Source organism: Nelumbo lutea, chromosome 2, assembly GCF_056320005.1.
Source record: "Nelumbo lutea isolate HS-2025 chromosome 2, American lotus-T2T, whole genome shotgun sequence".
NCBI classification, from domain to species: Eukaryota; Viridiplantae; Streptophyta; class Magnoliopsida; order Proteales; family Nelumbonaceae; genus Nelumbo; species Nelumbo lutea.
The window spans coordinates 95255171-95272964 of NC_142685.1; the positions used below are offsets into that span (position 1 = coordinate 95255171).

The 17794-nt window shown below is 36.0% G+C and overlaps 1 pseudogene; it reads left to right on the top strand.

Moving 5' to 3' along the window:
• Window positions 1-1005: 1005 nt before the first annotated feature.
• On the top strand, window positions 1006-9469 carry LOC148872152 (wall-associated receptor kinase 5 pseudogene; annotated as a pseudogene).
• The last annotated feature ends 8325 nt before the right edge of the window (window positions 9470-17794 follow it).

Here is a 17794-nt window from a genome sequence, read left to right on the forward strand (position 1 = left end):
TATATTTTTGTAATTGTTGTATTTATTTTATTTTTTTAGTTATTTATTGTATTTTCTTTATCAATATATTTTCAATAATCGTGTATTTTCTCTATAAAGTTTCAAAAATTATTGGAGATAAAAAACTATTGTTATTTAGATTATGCTATTAATTTAGTTGAAATTAGGAGTGTTCACAAGTTGGCTCAGTTCGATTGTAAGTTGTTTAGCCAACCAAATAAACATAGTCAGGTTGGGGAGTTGGTCACTTGAAATTGACTTACCACTAGTGGAACAAGCCAATTCAGGTTGTATTGGTTTGGTTGGTTGGTTCAAAAGATTTAAACTTAAAAAATTAAATTTTTGATATAAAATATCTTGGACTAAGAAATATGGGAATTTTTCAACTTTCCATATTAAAAAAATTATATATATATATATATATATATATATATATTATAGTTGGGTTGTACGATTTTAGTTGATTTACAAATGGCCAAAGTGAAAATGATCCAACTTATTTGGATTGAGAAATTGTTGAACCAAAGCCGAATAGAAATACTAAAAAATCGATGGTCGATTAGATTGGTCGGTTTCATTAGTTTGATGAACAATTATAGCTGAAACTAATTGTTATTCTTGTATTGTAAAAAAAAATTATTAAAAGTAGTTATTAAATAATTATTAATTATTTAAAAAATATAAAATATAAAACAATTATCTATTCTTACATGCTTCTATATAGTTTTATTATTTAACTTTCACTTACGCTGAATTTGGAAGGAATATAAATGCAAATACGCAGAATGAAAACTTTATATTTTGCATTATTTTGTATGTATCTAAGCTTTAATAAATCCCATGGGTCCCATGGTCCCGCTGGTATAGACAACAAAGTCATGCAAACTTTTTCCTTTTTTTAACGTCACTCCAAACAAGGAAAAAAAGAGAGGCTACAAATACGAATAAACGAGTGAAGGAGGGGCAAAGGTACATCCCTCGGTGAAGTATAGAAACTTAACCATAATGGCTGTAGCTGGGGTTATGCTGCTGTTTCATCAGCTCCTACTCCTGTTCTTGCTGTTATTCTTGAGTCTCTTCATGGCAACTGCGACCTCATCACCAATCATGCCAAAGCCCGACTGCCCAGACAAATGTGGCAACATCCCCGTTCCCTACCCATTCGGATTGGGGACGGATCCAAGCTGTTATAGAGAAGGTTTTCAACTACTCTGCAACCATACCTTCACCCCTCCCAAATTGTTTTCGCAAAATATTTCCATTTACGAAGACACAAACGGAGATGGATGGTATAGCTTAACTGATAAAGTAGTGGAAGTTGAAGAAATATCATTACAAGGCCAGTTGCGCGTCTATTCCTTCATGAATTACCGTTGTCACAACGATTCGTTAGTTGTTGTTAGCCCTAACACGTCTTTGATCTATATGGATATGACGGATACGCCCTTTGCTCTTTCCGATACCGGCAACATATTAACGGCCATCGGTTGTGATATCCAAGCCGACGTTGCTTCCGCAAATGGCAGTACCGTGTGGTATCGAGGCTTTCGGTTTCGATACGGATGCTACAGTTATTGTGAAGATAAAAACAGGACGCTCAATGGGACTTATCCAGGGATGGGTCACTGCCAGACCACCATCACTACTAAGGGGCTAAAGTATTTTTCTGGGATTCTGAATGGCGACGACTTGTTTTATAAAAATTTCAGTCCCTGCGCATACTCTTTCGTGGCGGACTACAAGTGGTACAACTTTTCCATAGACCACCTCTCTCGCTTTGATTTCTACACAAGAAACAGAGGCATGGTTCCAACAATATTAGACTGGGCAATAGAGAACGACTCGTGCAAAAACATTACAATGAGAAACACCACCACTTACGCGTGTGGCAACAACAGCGGATGTCATGACTCTCACAACGGTCTTGGATATCTCTGCAAATGTTTGGAAGGCTACCAAGGCAACCCTTATCTTCAAGACGGATGTCAAGGTATGTAATATATTGAAGTCAACTACCTCTTTACCATGACTATTTCTACAATTTTGATTGTTATTGTTGAATCCAACCCAAGATTTTTGTTATAAATGCGTTTCAGATATCAATGAATGTTCGGGTCCAACCATGAATGACTGCTTACCATCTCCATCTGGGATTTGCAAAAATACGGCTGGGAGTTACAGTTGCTCTTGCCCATCTGGTACAGTGGGCGACGGAAGACGAAATGGGATTGGTTGCATCCCTATTCCTCCTTCACAGACAAAACTTCGGGTGATTCAAGTCTCCACAGGTAATAGCTTAATACTTGATTTAAAATCTTCACATAGTTAATAAATATTGTCTTTCAACTCGGGAATAGCGGATGCACCAGTTCTCCAAATTCGGCTGTCAATTCCATTATGTGTCCAATCTCAACTACCATACGTCTTCATGTGCATCCGATTATCATTTGCATCCATCCAATTATTACTAGGACCTAACTTCCGACATCCAAATCTAAGATTATTGGATTTGGAATCGGATCAGGTATCTAAGTTTGATTCCATTGACAACCTACGTCATTTCAGCCCAGCCCGAGCCTGGGCCTGGATCATGCCTGCAAACTTTGATGTCAAGTTTCGGCCTTCGGACTCTAATATTTCAAACCCAGCTCCAGCCCAGCCTAGCCTGGGCCTGGGCCTAGGTTATATCCCTTACCATATGTGCAAAGCCTGGCCTGGACCGATCCACAATCACCCCTCTCAAGTACCACCTCCAATCCCGTTGCCACGAGTCCTATGAACCGCTTGGTCCACAACAAGTGTGGACCCTCCAATCCCGTTTAGCCATGTCAATTTAAAAAGCTTGAAGACCAAGGGTCTGTTTGGCATGTCTTTCCGTGCAGTTTTTCGGTTGTTTATAAGTCAGGAAGACTGATTTTCGGTCTATTTCCATTTGGCATGCGGAAGATCTAGCCACCAAAAGAAGAGATGCTGAAAAGATGCGAGGCCCATTTTGAACTGATTTCGGGAAGCTTCAAATGAAGCTTCTCGTGTCTTTCGCGTTTTAATTTTGTATGAAAAGATGCATGGAAAGATGCACGTTTGCCAAATGTGCTTCGGACTATTCAGATCTTCATGCAAAAACTTAATACATCTTTTGCATGTGAGAGCTACCAGAAGATCTTCCCAAAAGGACACGCCAAATGGGCCCCAAATTTGCGGAGATTGCCTCTTAATGTTGGTTCCCTTAGATCAACAACCAACTATCTTCTTTTTCTTTCACAAATAGGGCTTTTGTTCTTTGATTCTCTATTGCAGCCGTTATTTGCCAGGGCTGAGTTGATTGGCACAGGTAACCGTTCGCAGAGTATGGTCCCGTCAGCCAAGGGACGCCTTTTTGGAGCTGGCAGGCATGATGCCGCCTGACGAGAGACATGGGCGTAGTCTTCTGGACTGGCAGGTGCTGCACCGCCAGGCAAGGGACGTGGGAGTAGTCTGATAGGCATGGTCTTGTCGGATAAGAAACTTCCCGAAAACTCCAAATTGCTCAATAGCGATTCTTTGTAGCGAGCTCCTTTGGAGTGAGCTGCTTTGTAACGAGTGGCCTTGTAGCGAGCTGTTAGGTTAGGTTTCAGCGAGCTCATTACGCCGAGTTGTAGCCAGACTGTCATGCTGAGCTATCACTTACGTCGAGTCATGTCCACGTGTCGCTTGGTTAGGAGGTCGGGTCAAATCACCCTCCATCAAAAACATCTCAGTTTTTAATTATCCCTTAATAAAATCCATCATTACTCAAATAAAGCCCTCTCAAGCATTAATTGTTTCTAATAAAATTCATTGTTACTTTTCATGCTATAGTTGTTTCTAATAAAATCCATTATTACTCTCTCTCTATATATATACATATATATTCGTCCCCCCCAAAAATGGTTTTATATGTTTATTTTGCATATTATTCTTCCCTCTATTATCGTTAACATTTATTTAATTAATAATCCATTGAAAGGAGACAACAAAAGAAAGAACAATTCTCATTGTTTTAAGCTTTACAACATTTCAACCCATATCAAGTCACTAAAGGTAACAATAGGAGTTCACTATTTGAACTCGATACTTGACTAGGAGTCCATTCTTTGTTTATGTGTGATCTTTAGGAAATCAGGTTAATTAGATCCAAGAAAAATGTAGTAGCCATCTTGTGACTTCTAATCAATAGGGCAATAGCTAAACCAATCAGCATTGGAGAATGACACTAAGGAGAGAGAAGGGGATGGTCACTAATGAATCCCATAGTCAAGTGTAGATTACTAAGGAGAGATAAGGGGAAGGAGACTTGACGACGATTAAGGAGAGGTTAGGAAAAGGTTTTACCAAAGTGACCATCAAGCGATGAGAGTGTTGATGCATGGGCTTGGCATCTTGCATATTGGCCCTCACAAGAAGACCTTTGTTATACTTTTATTGAGAAAAAAAGAGCCTAGATTGATCATGATGTAGTTCAACACCCATAAATCAATGGGCTGGTCCCATGCCACAGTGCAAATTTAGTGCTCAAATGTAATATGGTGAAACAAAAGTAGTGTGAAACTGGAACCAATGAAAAGAATTTCATCAACATAAATAAGGAGAATGGTAGTGTTGGATCTAGATTATAAAACAAATAGACTAGAGTCATCTCTCAGTTATTGAAAATCCAAAAATAATAACTAATCTTTGAGACAACCAGATACTTGGTATCTGCTTAAGGCCATAAAGAGATTTGTTTAGATGGCAAATAAAATCAAGATGATGAGTATCTTCTTCATTCGAAACCCCACGTATGAAAGCATTGCTAACATTTAGTTGATTAATAAGACATTGAAAATAGACAACCAAACAAATAACAATCCTCATTGTTGTTGTAAGCTTTACAACATGACCAAAGGTTTCCTCAGAATCTAGACTAGCTGTCTGATTACCTCTTTGCTACTAAGCATGGTTTGTAGACCCATCAGCTTCTAACTATACTTTTGTTTGGGATGGTGGAACAAGAATCCAAGTGTCACTAAGAAGGAGGGCTTTGTATTCCTTGGCCATAGCTAGCACCTAATGGGTAATGACAATTATTTTGGGCTTGAGTGTAGCTTGTGGGTTCAACATCAAATCCATATTAGATGTCATATCATAGCAAGGTTTGGGTCTAAACATTCCATGCTTGGACCATGCCTCTGTAAGATAAGATGGAAATGAAGGAGTACAATGAATTGGCCTTTTTGAAGATGATGAAGCAGAAGCGATAATCTCATGAGAAAATGATCCAATACTTGCTGGTTGAAAGGTGCAAGTAGCTCCACTAGCGTAAGTTTAAGAATAAGGAAATACAATTGGAGGTGCACAAACATGTTGTAATTGCACTAGAGACTTTCCTTGGACTCAATAGGCATTGCAAAGCAATGCTTTAAGACTCGGACTTGACATAAAACCGGAATTAATGCTTCCCAAGTTGTGCATCAAATAGTTTGATCATACAACTCACATATTTAATATATTTAAAACTTTTTGTAAAATATAACATGTCTTATACATGGGTGGGATGGTTAATTTGTTGTTGTTGTTTTTAACTTCAATTGTTTAGGTTATATATATGTATATACAGTATAATGGGAGTTTTGACCAATCAAAACCCGCCCATTAATTTTTATAAATAACACCTGATTGACTACTAAGTTTATGATTCTAGTTGACTGTTTAGAAGTTTTTCAGATATCATATCCTTTCCATATTATAGTCAAACTCATATATATATATATATATATATAACCTTGAGGCTTGCACTTAAAATTTCAAAGCATTAACCAACTTTTGGATGGGTTTCTAAAACTCGTTGAATCGTCAAAACTTGGCATCAGTTCTCCCAGTTTTTTCAAAAATTTAAAATCCTCGGGTTTTAAAGAGTTGGAGTGATGTCGAGTTCCCAGGTTTAACAATCCTAGTGTCTGATCTAGTCTAGGTCTAAAAACATTGTTGCAAAGGGAAATCATTCTCATAAAAAATAACATTATGGATGATTTATGCTCACCTAATAGCAATGATTAGACATTTATAGCTTGTATGCTACATATAGCCCATATAAACACAAAATGTGGAACAATACTCAAGTTGAGAGTGATTCAGGGTCATAAATGCGAATAACAAGCACAACCAAATGCAAAAAGAAAAGAATAGTCTAGTGGTGACCCAAAAGTCATTGCCATGAATGTTCCATGTTGAGAATAAGTTTATCTAGGGAAACAATTGATGGTAAAAGCAATAGACTCGAAGGCATTATACAAGCAATTTCGCAGAAGATGCTCTAGCCATCATGGCCATGCCTGCCTCAACAATGTTTCAATTCATTCAACAAAGCCATTTTTTTTGGTGAATATGAAGATATGATTTTCAATGAGTAATACTATCTGAATGAAAAGGCCCAAGTAAAAGGTGATGCTTTATACCACCATTAGTTTGATATGTAGCATTTTGCAGTTCAACAAATTTTCAACTTGTTTTTTAAATTTAATAAACAGATTTGGCATTTAAGATTTACTTTTCATAGGGAAAATCCAAATGAATTTAGTAAAAAATCCACAAAAAGAAAGTAATATCTCTAACCTTTAATATTGACATAAAGAAGAAGGTCCCCAAACATTGAAGTGCATTAACCCAAGTGGACAAGTAACAGTAATAGTAGTAAAAGAGAATGGAAAGCTATGACTCTTGACAAGAGGGCATGAACTACAAATAGAGAACTTATTTACTTATTTTAAGCTAGTAGCTAAGATTTAGAAAGCACAAAATATGTCTTATGATGGCTAGGATGGCCTAACCATTTCTACCAAATAGTAATGTCAATGCATTCTCTTACCATAGTAGAAGCAAGATTCAGTGACCTACAGTAGTGATCTCTGTAGAGCTAACTCATAGAGAAGATTCTTAGTTATGTGTGGCATTTGATGTATGTTATTCAAAACAATGGAACCATGAAGTATATGAAGAGTGGGAGAACCAATGTGTGACATTTGCATATCTTCACCATTATTGCTTGTAATTTGATCTCTTTTGTTAGAATGAATGGAGTGATTGACAAGATCCAAAGTAAGATGATTTATAGTCTTAGAATCAAGATACCAATTGACACATTATTCATGGCAAGAGGAGGCAATCAAGGCCAAGTTTGACTTGGGATTGAAAAAATAAATACATTACATCAACATTTTCATGACTAAACTGCTTGAGCCTAGTCCTGACTTAAGCGTACCCTGAGTGTGTCAAATTTTATCTCGGACTGGGCCTCAGTTCTATAGATCAGACTTTACCTTGGACTCAATCCACTCTTGGATCTGATGCCCAATTCATGGTGGCCTTGGTTTACCATTAACTTGGCTTATCCCACTCAAGTTACAACCCCTAATTATAATTCTTTGAATCTATTCTTAGAGTTCAGATTGCTGCCCTACACCCACTCCACATAGGGGTGTAAATGGTTCAAATTCGAATAAAATCAGGCAATGTTCGAATTCAAATTCAATTAGAAAATTCAGTATCTGAATTCAATTCAATATCTGATGGATATTAAACATCCGAATATTTGATTCAATTCGAATTCAGCCAATTAACTATTTTAGGTAATTAATAAATATATAAAATAAATATTTTATTTATATAAAGTATATAAATATATAAATTATTTATATAATTTCATTATTATAAATATAAATTATATAAAATATTTAAATATTTTATATATTATTTATAAGAATTAAATAATTGGTTAAATTTAGGTATTTATCGAATCAAAACGGGTCATATCCAAATTGAACCAGTCAGATATTCAAATTATCCAAATTCGATATAATTATGTCAAATTTCATATTTAAAATCGGATTTTCAAATACTATTGACACGTCTAACATGTACATCCCACCATGTGCATTGGGAACATATACGGGAGATATTCCCAATACACAGTTGGGATGAGCTGTGGGGCGCTCTTTATGGGCTGCCAATGCAAATTCCTATTATTAGCCAATATCCCATCTTAGCTTCTTATTTGAAAAAAAACCGCAGCCTTAATATACTATATAAAAAATAAAGCTAAAAGGTTATTCCAAATTTCTATTAAATCAACCAATCAATCAAAAAGGTAAAGTTTGTAAGATTAGGTAGAAAGAAAACGAACCAGAGAAAGAAATAGGACAAAAATGGTTTCCTGTTCTAATGTTTTGCTATTCAACCTGAGCCAACCTACTTGAATTATCTGTTATATGTTTTATATGTTTCCTGTTCTAATGGTTTCCTTGCAGGTATTTCCTGTGGCATTCTATTTGTACTATCTGTTACCTTTCTATATTGGGGTATAAAAAATAGAAAGCAAAACAAACGCAAAGAGAAATTCTTTCAACAAAATGGAGGGCTCTTGCTGAGGCAACAACTTTCTTCATATGATGCAAGTGTGGACGTTTTAAAGGTATTTACAGAAGAAGAGCTCAAAAGTGCAACTAACAATTACAATGGAAGTCAAATCATAGGTCGTGGTGGCTATGGTATAGTATATAAAGGAATTTTGCCTAACAACAAGATAGTTGCCATTAAGAAGTCCAAAATAGTTGATGAGAATCAAGTTGAACAATTCATTAATGAGGTGGTTATTCTGTCTCAAATTAATCATAAAAACGTAGTGAAGCTTTTAGGCTGCTGCTTGGAGTCTGAAGTTCCTCTATTAGTATATGAGTTCATTACTAATGGGACCTTGTTTCATCATATTCATGATGAGGAATACAAATCTTCAATGTCATGGGACAACCGTTTAAGGATAGTTGCAGAAGCTGCAGAAGCACTTGCATATTTGCATTCTTCCGCCTCTCCTCCAATCTTTCATAGAGATGTTAAATCTGCCAACATTCTTTTGGATGATAATTATATGGCAAAGGTGTCAGATTTTGGAGCTTCAAGATTAGTTCCATTAGACCAATCTAAACTTACAACATTAGTACAGGGGACAATGGGGTACTTAGATCCAGAATATTTTCACACAAGTCGATTGACAGAAAAGAGTGATGTTTATAGTTTTGGAATCGTTCTTGCAGAACTATTAACTGGCAGAAAAGCACTTGAATTTGATAGACCTGAAAAAGAGAAACACTTGGCACTCCATTTTATTACTTCCATGAAAGAAGAAAATATTTTGGATATTTTGGAGGATAGAGTTCTTTATGAAGCCAGCGAGGATCAACTCCGTAAAATCACTAAACTTGTAGAAAGATGTCTAAGTGTGAAGGGAGAAGAAAGGCCCACAATGAAAGAAGTAGCCATGGAGCTGGAGGGGTTGTGCAGGTCTAAAAAGCCATGGGATGAACCTCATGAAGAAGCAGAATGCTAGCTTGGCGAGCCATCAAATTCACAAAACTGCAATACCACTGATTATGATAGTTTGGGGAGTCAAGTTGTAGTACCGTTAGATTGTGGGCGATGACTAATTTTATAATGTTTCAATCTCTGAACTGTTGTATGCATGGTTTGTTCTTGTTAATTATATATATGAGTTTGTAATAATTTAGATGTAAAATTCTTAGTTTGATAGAAGTAAGAATAGTAGCTTTTAATATAATAACTACTTATTATTAGTTACTGCATCAATAACTACTTGTCATCAGAAAAAACCAAATTCTTTTGTTAGAAAGTAATAGCATATATAGTTTCAAAATTTTAGCTAGAATACTGTTACAAGAACATAGCTGTAAAGTTTTAGTTACAAGAACATATTTGCATGCATTAAGTGTAACATTTAGCATCTTAATTTTGTGTAACAAATTATAGGAGACTAGGAGAGGACATAACCCGCCTTACCTATAACCAAACTAGAAATCTCTTACTCTTTCTCTCTCACAAACCCCTTTGAAAAGAAAAAGTTATAAAACAGAGAACAATACAATCATCATGAGCTTATGAAAATCTAATACTGGACAGGAGTACCGGAAATATCATCTAAAATGAGTCATATTACCTCTATCGATGTCAATATTAGCCAAAGCATCAGTTGACCTGTTGGTTTCTATAAATCCATGAGCGCCTTGATGATGTGAATATTCTAAGTAATGAAATATACTTAGATGGAACCAATCCAGATCGAACTCATTTCGTACTCAAACCAGTTTCTTCTTTACTAATTGCAAGTCAAACCTAATGAACCCATAATCTCCTAAAGTTCCTGATCAAGCAGATACTGCCGACCCCACCAAGGCAATCTGTTTGAGCTCGGCAGCGGTGCAAGTCCAATGGGTTGGGTTGGGTTTAATATCAACTCATGCACGCCCGTGTGGATCAAGTTTCTTCTTTGTTAATTGCAAAGAAGTTCCTGATTAACCAGTTTCTTCTTTGCTAATTGCAAGTCAAACCTCATGAATCCATAATCTCCTAAAGTTCCTGATTAAGCAGATATTGCCGACCCCACCAAGGCAATCTGTTTGAGCTCGGCAGCGGTGCAAGTCCAATGGGTTGGGTTGGATTTAATATCAACTCATGCACGCCCGTGTGGATCAAGTCTAAGATCAAGCTTGATCTGTCCAAGACCAACCTGTACTGAAATTTGGGTTGGGCTCAGGAATGGGCCAGAATTGGGTTGGTTGATGATGCTTTAGCACGCCTATTGGGCCCAATATATTTAAAAGTTGCACTAATTTATTTTAGTACCACCATTGAGCATTCCTCCATAACTGGAAGCGTGGAATCAAACCCGTATAACAGCAGGCTTTCCGTTGTAAGGTCTACCCATATAACATACCACGGTTAGTTGAAAGTGACAATAAGTCACAGGTTAGTTGGCTTAGGATGAAGGGTGAAGACTGTCCTGCTGAAATCTTCACTGTAAGTGAATAGAATAGCCCATGCTTCTGCTCAGAAAGGGCTGCTGGGGTCTGAGCTCTGGACTGATGATGCCTTCTTCTGGTTAGCTAGTGCTTTGATTGCAGACTGGACTGGTGTTTAAAGTGCTTGCTTGTTTTATCTTTGATCTTCTATTTGCATCTTGTTAGTTTTATCTTTGGTTCTGTATTTTTCTTTTGTTAATTTGTTGTTTTCTTCCTGCTGCTATATTGGCTTCGGCCTTCTTTGTTTCTGCTTTAATGAATGCCAGTTCTAGCAAATAAGAAAAAAGGGTAAAAGACTTAAACCTTCCCCTAATGTTTAAGATAAATACTCATACCAACCCTATGGTTTCTGAATGCTCTTAGACCTCCCCTGTCAACAATATATACTGTCATATTTAAAAGAATCAATAAAATGACATTTTTTCCCTTCTTTGTTCTTTAAATTTTAAAGAAAACCACTAAACTGTAACTAAGGAAAAATATGGGACAGAACAAAGAAAGATAAGGTTTACAAATCCAATGAGAAGATAAGGCTTACAAATCCAAAGAAAGTTAAGGCTTCCATGATTTTTGACAGATTAGCATCAAATTAATGTTTTTGAATTATAAACTTGCCGTGGCCTTTGTGACTTCAAAACTAGGCATGCTAGTCCATTGATCAGAAACCAAAACCTTCTGGCGTATTTCATGAAATAACTTCATGTTATTTTCTTTTATTGTTTTTACATCTTTACTACTATCATATCTTCCAACTATAATTCTAATTCAAGTATTTTTGGTTTTTATAGGGTTTTTTTATGCCAAAATCAAATTTTAGAGACCTCTAACCTTTCCTTGCCCCTTGTTCCACCAATCAATCCATTTCCTGAGAAATAAACAAAACAATTAATGTGATATGATATCAGGCAGTCAATGTTACCATCCAAATCTTCTAGTTCCACCATTGCCAATCTTAGATTTAAGTTCGGTGATGAACCCGAGATTCAAGATTTTTTCAATTAGCACAGATAGATTGTGATCTGGGTCATTCTCAAAAGTTTGGATCAATTATAACACCTTCAGTGTGCGTGAAGATGGTATGAATCTATCGACATCTCTATTTCAAACAACGGTTTTGGAACCATGACAAGGTTCCTAATGATCAATTTTATTTCTATAAAATCAATGTGATGGTGTGCGATCTAGATGCTCCTAGCTGTAGGGCAGCTCGGACGTCTGTCGCCAAGTAGAATGCTCAAACTGCAAAGAAAAGGAGGAATCAGAGAACCTAGGGTGGCTTACCCGACGGGGTTGCTCTGAGGTGAGAGTTTGGGAAATAAGAGAACTAAAATGCACTTCTGGGGGGTTGATGCCCTTATATAGTTGAGCTACCGTGGTTCTCACGAAATGGCTCTGAGATCCCCGGCCCTCATAGGTGGGATCCGTTCCACTTTAGAAGGAGAGTAGCGTGCCAGTCAATGAAATCTATCATTACCGTCTGATCCGGGCGGGGAGAAGATAAGGCTTGTCGTTACGTGGCATGATCCTGGGAGATTCAAAGTCTGCTGAGAAGCTTCTAGAGTCGATTACATGTCACCTCAGTACCCGGGTGCCAAAGTGGCTTTGGTGCCGAGGTGCCCAAACACCCGGGCTCCCGAACTGCTGACAAGGCTCTCCTTGCTAAGTTGTCATCCTATTGGCAAGTCGTGTCCACGTGTCCTTTACTTACTATATCAAGCCAAATCACCCCTCATCTATTGCCCCCCACTCCTCGTGCCAGGGGTCTTGACCTGGAGCGGAGAGTTCATGACGAGCCCAAGTGGATTGGCACGATGTTTAGGTGGTACAGAGGTTGGATCTTCGGTCAGACCAGTTTGACCGCTTGGCTCGACCAAGAAATGACCTAAATCGTGTATCAGATATGCGTAGACGTCACGCCAATTATAAACTCTACGGATGTCAAAACACGCTCTCAACTGATTTCAACCTCGGGTGACCTGTAGCCGGTTTTCATAGGAGCTGTTGGATCATGCAAATCTTGGTCGTTGATCCTAGGATATGGTGGCTATAAATAGGGGCCGAAGGGCTCATTTTCCTCGCCACAAACCTCGTGACTGAGTTCTTTGAGATCACGTTCAAGTCTCGCATCTCGGTGTCAACTATCCTCGGCACCTTTTCCTTGATCTTATCCATAAAGAAAAATTTATCCATAAAAAAAAATTACAAAAATTAAATCTATGATATAAAATATTTTAGACTAACAAATATGAGAATTTTCCTACTTTCCCATATTAAAAAATTAAATTTAAAATTTAAAACATTAATATATATTTATTAAACCAAAACCGGTCTAAAATACTAGAAAACCGACTGACTCGGGTTTAGTTTAATCGGATTGTTTATTAAAAAGTTAAAATATAAAATAATTATATACTCTTATGTATTTCTATTGTTTAACTTTCACTTAACAAAGCACGGGTCCGCGTCACCATGCCTCTCCTTGCACCTTTATCCCCACCTTGCATTCTCTTTGACTTTCTCTCCTCTCCCCTTCCCACCACTCCCATTAAGCCTTGTTATCCAACTACCTAAAAATATTCCTATAGTCTCTCTCCTAAGGTATCTCATTTAAACCAATAGGAAAGTATCATGTTGCCCCACTTGGCCACTCCCTAATCAATTCCTAAAATGCCTCCCCCCAATCTATATCCACTCTCCCTCATTTAAAATATTCATATTAATTAATAAATAGTTAAATATGGTTAATATTTAATCCCACCCATATTCAATGAGTATTAAATAGTGTTATTAGCAAAAGTTAATAAATATAGTTATTATTTACCAAAAATTAATAAATATTATTATTAATTAACTCATTAACAATATTTTATAGAAATTGAAACTCTTTAACTAATTTCTATAAAATCAAGAATTATATTTAACAATTATCAAAAATTATAAAATTTTAGTTATTGTTATTATTATAATTAATAACTGAATACAAATGAGGGAACAAAATATTATAATGTTAGAAAATAAAATTATTAATTTATTTATATTGAAAAATAAAAGATAAATTAGTGTAATTTTGTTAGTAAACTACCAAATAAAAAATATATTTAACAACAATTTAAAAAATTTTCCAATAAATCCCCATAGTTACACAAATGTAATAAAATTTTCATAAAATAACATTTTTTGAAATTAAAAGATATAGAGTATTTGAAAGTTTACTTAAAATGCATTAAATAATTATTGAAAATTATTAGAATATATTGGAAATTTTAGGAAAATTTATTACATTTGATAGATTTTGGAAAACCATTGAAAAGTTATGTAATTTTCATTGCAAATTATTGAAAATTATTAAAGATAAATGATTATGGGAAATGGAAAACTATAATTTGAACAAATAATTACACAAATTATTAAGATAAATTAGTAAAATATTGGAAAAAGAAAATTATTGGCTAGCCTATATTAGAAGTTATAAGATAAATTAGTATAATTCTGTAAGTAAACCATTTAAAAAGAAAATAAATTATTTAATAAAAATTTAAATAAATTTGAATAAATTTTCAAAATTACAAAAGTACAATAAATTTCCCAAAATTTTCATAAAATTATATTTTTGAATATTAAAGACAATTTAGTGTACTTTTAGAAATTAACCGTGCGATTGATACTGAATATATCCTTTTGATAATTTTTGTCATCAAATTGAATATTGGGCTGACAGGGACAGTGTTTTCAAAACTGGATCAAACCAGATGGTTCGACCGAAAAAATTGGGAACCAGACAGACACCATTTCACCTCAAAACTATTTTTTGTCCAAAAACTGTTTATTTCTTTAGCGAACCGCTGATCTAGGTGGTCAAACCATCAACCTAGACAACAATTTTTGGCCTTTTTTTGTTTTTATAATTTTTTATTTTTTTGTCAAAGCAGGTCATCTGTCTGGACCGAATAGTCAAACTGTTTGATCCCAAAACAATTCCCTATCTGGTCCAATTTTAAAAACCTTGGACAGTGAGTGGGTGCCTTGCCTTGTGCTTGGCTTGGTTTGCGTCATGGCCTAGCCCAAGGCCCAGTCCATGGACTAGCCCGACCCACAAAACGACATGGGCCCATGCGGGTTTGAGCCATGGGTCATGCCGAACCGACCCCCCAAATTATCCTAGAGGAGGGAGGCACGACCCAAGACGCCTTGTGAACCAGCATAACACGACTAGCACTTTGTGCGAGCCACATGCAGGTTGTGTTGTATTGACCCAACACGACCCAATTTACACCCCTACTTGAACCCACCCAATACTGGGGATGGAGCAAGGAAGTTTGAGGATTCTTCATCCTTGATAAGGAGTGGGGTGCCATGCCCCTGAACTCGCTCGACATTGAGGAGTGGTTACTGATGAGAATAGAATTTATTATATTTTTATCCCCAATTATTATGTCTTTTATACCAAATTAGCATCTAATTGGACTCATATTTCTGTTCAGGGCATGAAAGAAGGCATCAGGAGCAAAGAAAGACAAATCGGATGATTTTTCATAGTTTCGACATCGTTCAGTAATTTGGGCGTAACTTGCGTATCCGAACTCTGAATGTGCTGATTCAAGATTCACTGGAAAGATAAGAGAAAAAGCCACAACTTTCATGTTTTAGGATTTCATAGATTCGGCCTGTATTAAAATCAAATCCGGGCCCAAAGTCGCAGAAAATTCATAGGAAGGCCCAATCCGCAGCTGAAGCCCAACTTGTAGAAAAGCCTGGAGGAGGTCTAATACGAATCCAAGAACAAGAAACTGAGAAGAGTCATTCCAGATCTAAATTCTTGATGTAATCTTAGAGAGATAAGAGGATTGAGTTCATTAAATAAAAATATAAGATTAGAATTAGGATAGGACTTTCTATTCTTGTAAAGATCAACTTCAAGAGGAAATAGGAGACCACCCCCTCCCCCTTTAAGCTATATAAAGGAGGGGGCGGACCAGCTTTAGGCATCACACAATCACTCAATCTTGGGGATTGAATTAAGAAGAAAGGAGCAATCAGTCAAGAAAGGAGCAAGAATTCAAGAAGAAGGTGGCGGCAAGAGGAGGAGATCTCAGCATCATGGGCGATTCTAAGAGTTCTTTCTTTCCCTTTGTTTGCTTTAATTCTTCTATCATGAACTGATTTGTTTCTTGCTAGGGCTGAGAAAAGCCTAATTATGTTAATGAATATATTTTTATCTTTATGATTTATCCAAGATTGTGATTTTTATATAGTCTATGAATTATTGTGCTTAATGCAATTAAGAGCTTGGCCACCTCTTAATTGATTTGAGTTATGTGAATGAATTGAGAGAGGAATTCACATAATCGACTGAATAATCCATAGTGTGAATTGAATGGTATATAGAGATATATATACATGATTCATCTAAATTTCATGGTCTTCTTGGACTTAATGCACTCCCATCTTGAGAGTTCTACTCGAGAGATCGAAGGGCTACCTGATGGGCGTAGGTTTAGTATATCTCGAGAGAGAATATTTAATAAAATTGGAAAGACTTCAGCTTATGAGAATGACAACTAATCTTGGTAAATCGAACCCATAAATATTCATTGCATTGGTTAGGTGGACCAAAAGCCCTAGCGATTCCATCCTTTGCAGATTCGATTAGTGATCACCTTTGCTTTTATTTCTTATGCTAATTTTTATTTTCAATAGTCTTGCTCAAATCTGAATTTCGGTTGTCCAGATAATTAGGGAAAATTGTGGTTTTAATACTTATTTTGTTAAATCCCCGTGGGAACGATATTTTTTATACTATTTGATAACTAGTGCACTTACTAGGGTTATATATTCATAGCTATCAGTTACCTTGCCCTGAACCCATGTGACATTGGGAATGAGCCAGGGATGAGGTAGAGTGTCTTGACTATGTGGTAGGGAAAGGGATGGGGGGCCCTGCCTTGAACCCACCCCATTGTCATTCCTATATAATTGTTAATTATTAATGGAATTAATAAAAATGTTATTTTTTATAATTATTTTTATTTATTTAAAAATAATAAAAAGAATAAAATTTATTAAAATTACTACAAATTATTAAAAAACTAAATTTATTAAAAACTATTTGTTCATATTCAATTAACAATAATTATTTTTTATAATTCAACATTAAATAAAAAATAAAATTATTAAATCTTTTGGATTTTCCCGTGCATCGCACGAGTCCCTGCTAGTAATATATTATAGAGGTGATCATGGGTTGGGCCGGAAATTGGGTCTATGCCCTAAGGGCATCCCTAAAAAAATTGATATTAATTGTTTGTTGCATTTGTTGTTGTCGACACAAATTTCGTGTATTTGATTAGCACAAAATATGGAGACAAATTAGAAAAATAAAATTGTAATAAAGAAAAGAAACAAAGGAATGAACTTTATTTAATTTTTGCTCGATGATGTAAGCAACCTCTGATTAACGGTCGAATTTGGTGAAAATGAGGGTCGTTAGCATGTTTCTCGTACTTGAAGTGTTGATGTAGATTTCCTTGATTTTGGTGCTTTGAGAGATTTGGTGTAAATTTTTTCACTCCGGGCTTCGCGCTTGATTGGCTGTGAAGGATGCTTCTGTAAGAATGGCCCTTTTGTGGTGGTTTGATCTTTGGAAAGTTTGAATCTAAGTGTTGTAGAAAACGAAGAATCTTTTCCCTTCTTTCTTCTCTTTGGATCTTGTAGTTGCTAGAGGTTGCAGGAGCTTGTGGTTGCTTACAATCTTCAATGTTGGTGTTTGGGAGCTTCTTGCAATGTGATTCTCTCAAAAGGAAGAAGGGACATCTTTCTTCCTAGGCAAAGCTATTTATAGCCAAGGATTAAGGCCACCACATCAGCCCACTTAACTAACCAATCCCATGTGAGTGGGGTATTGGGTTAGAATTAACTCCCATACATGCACCATT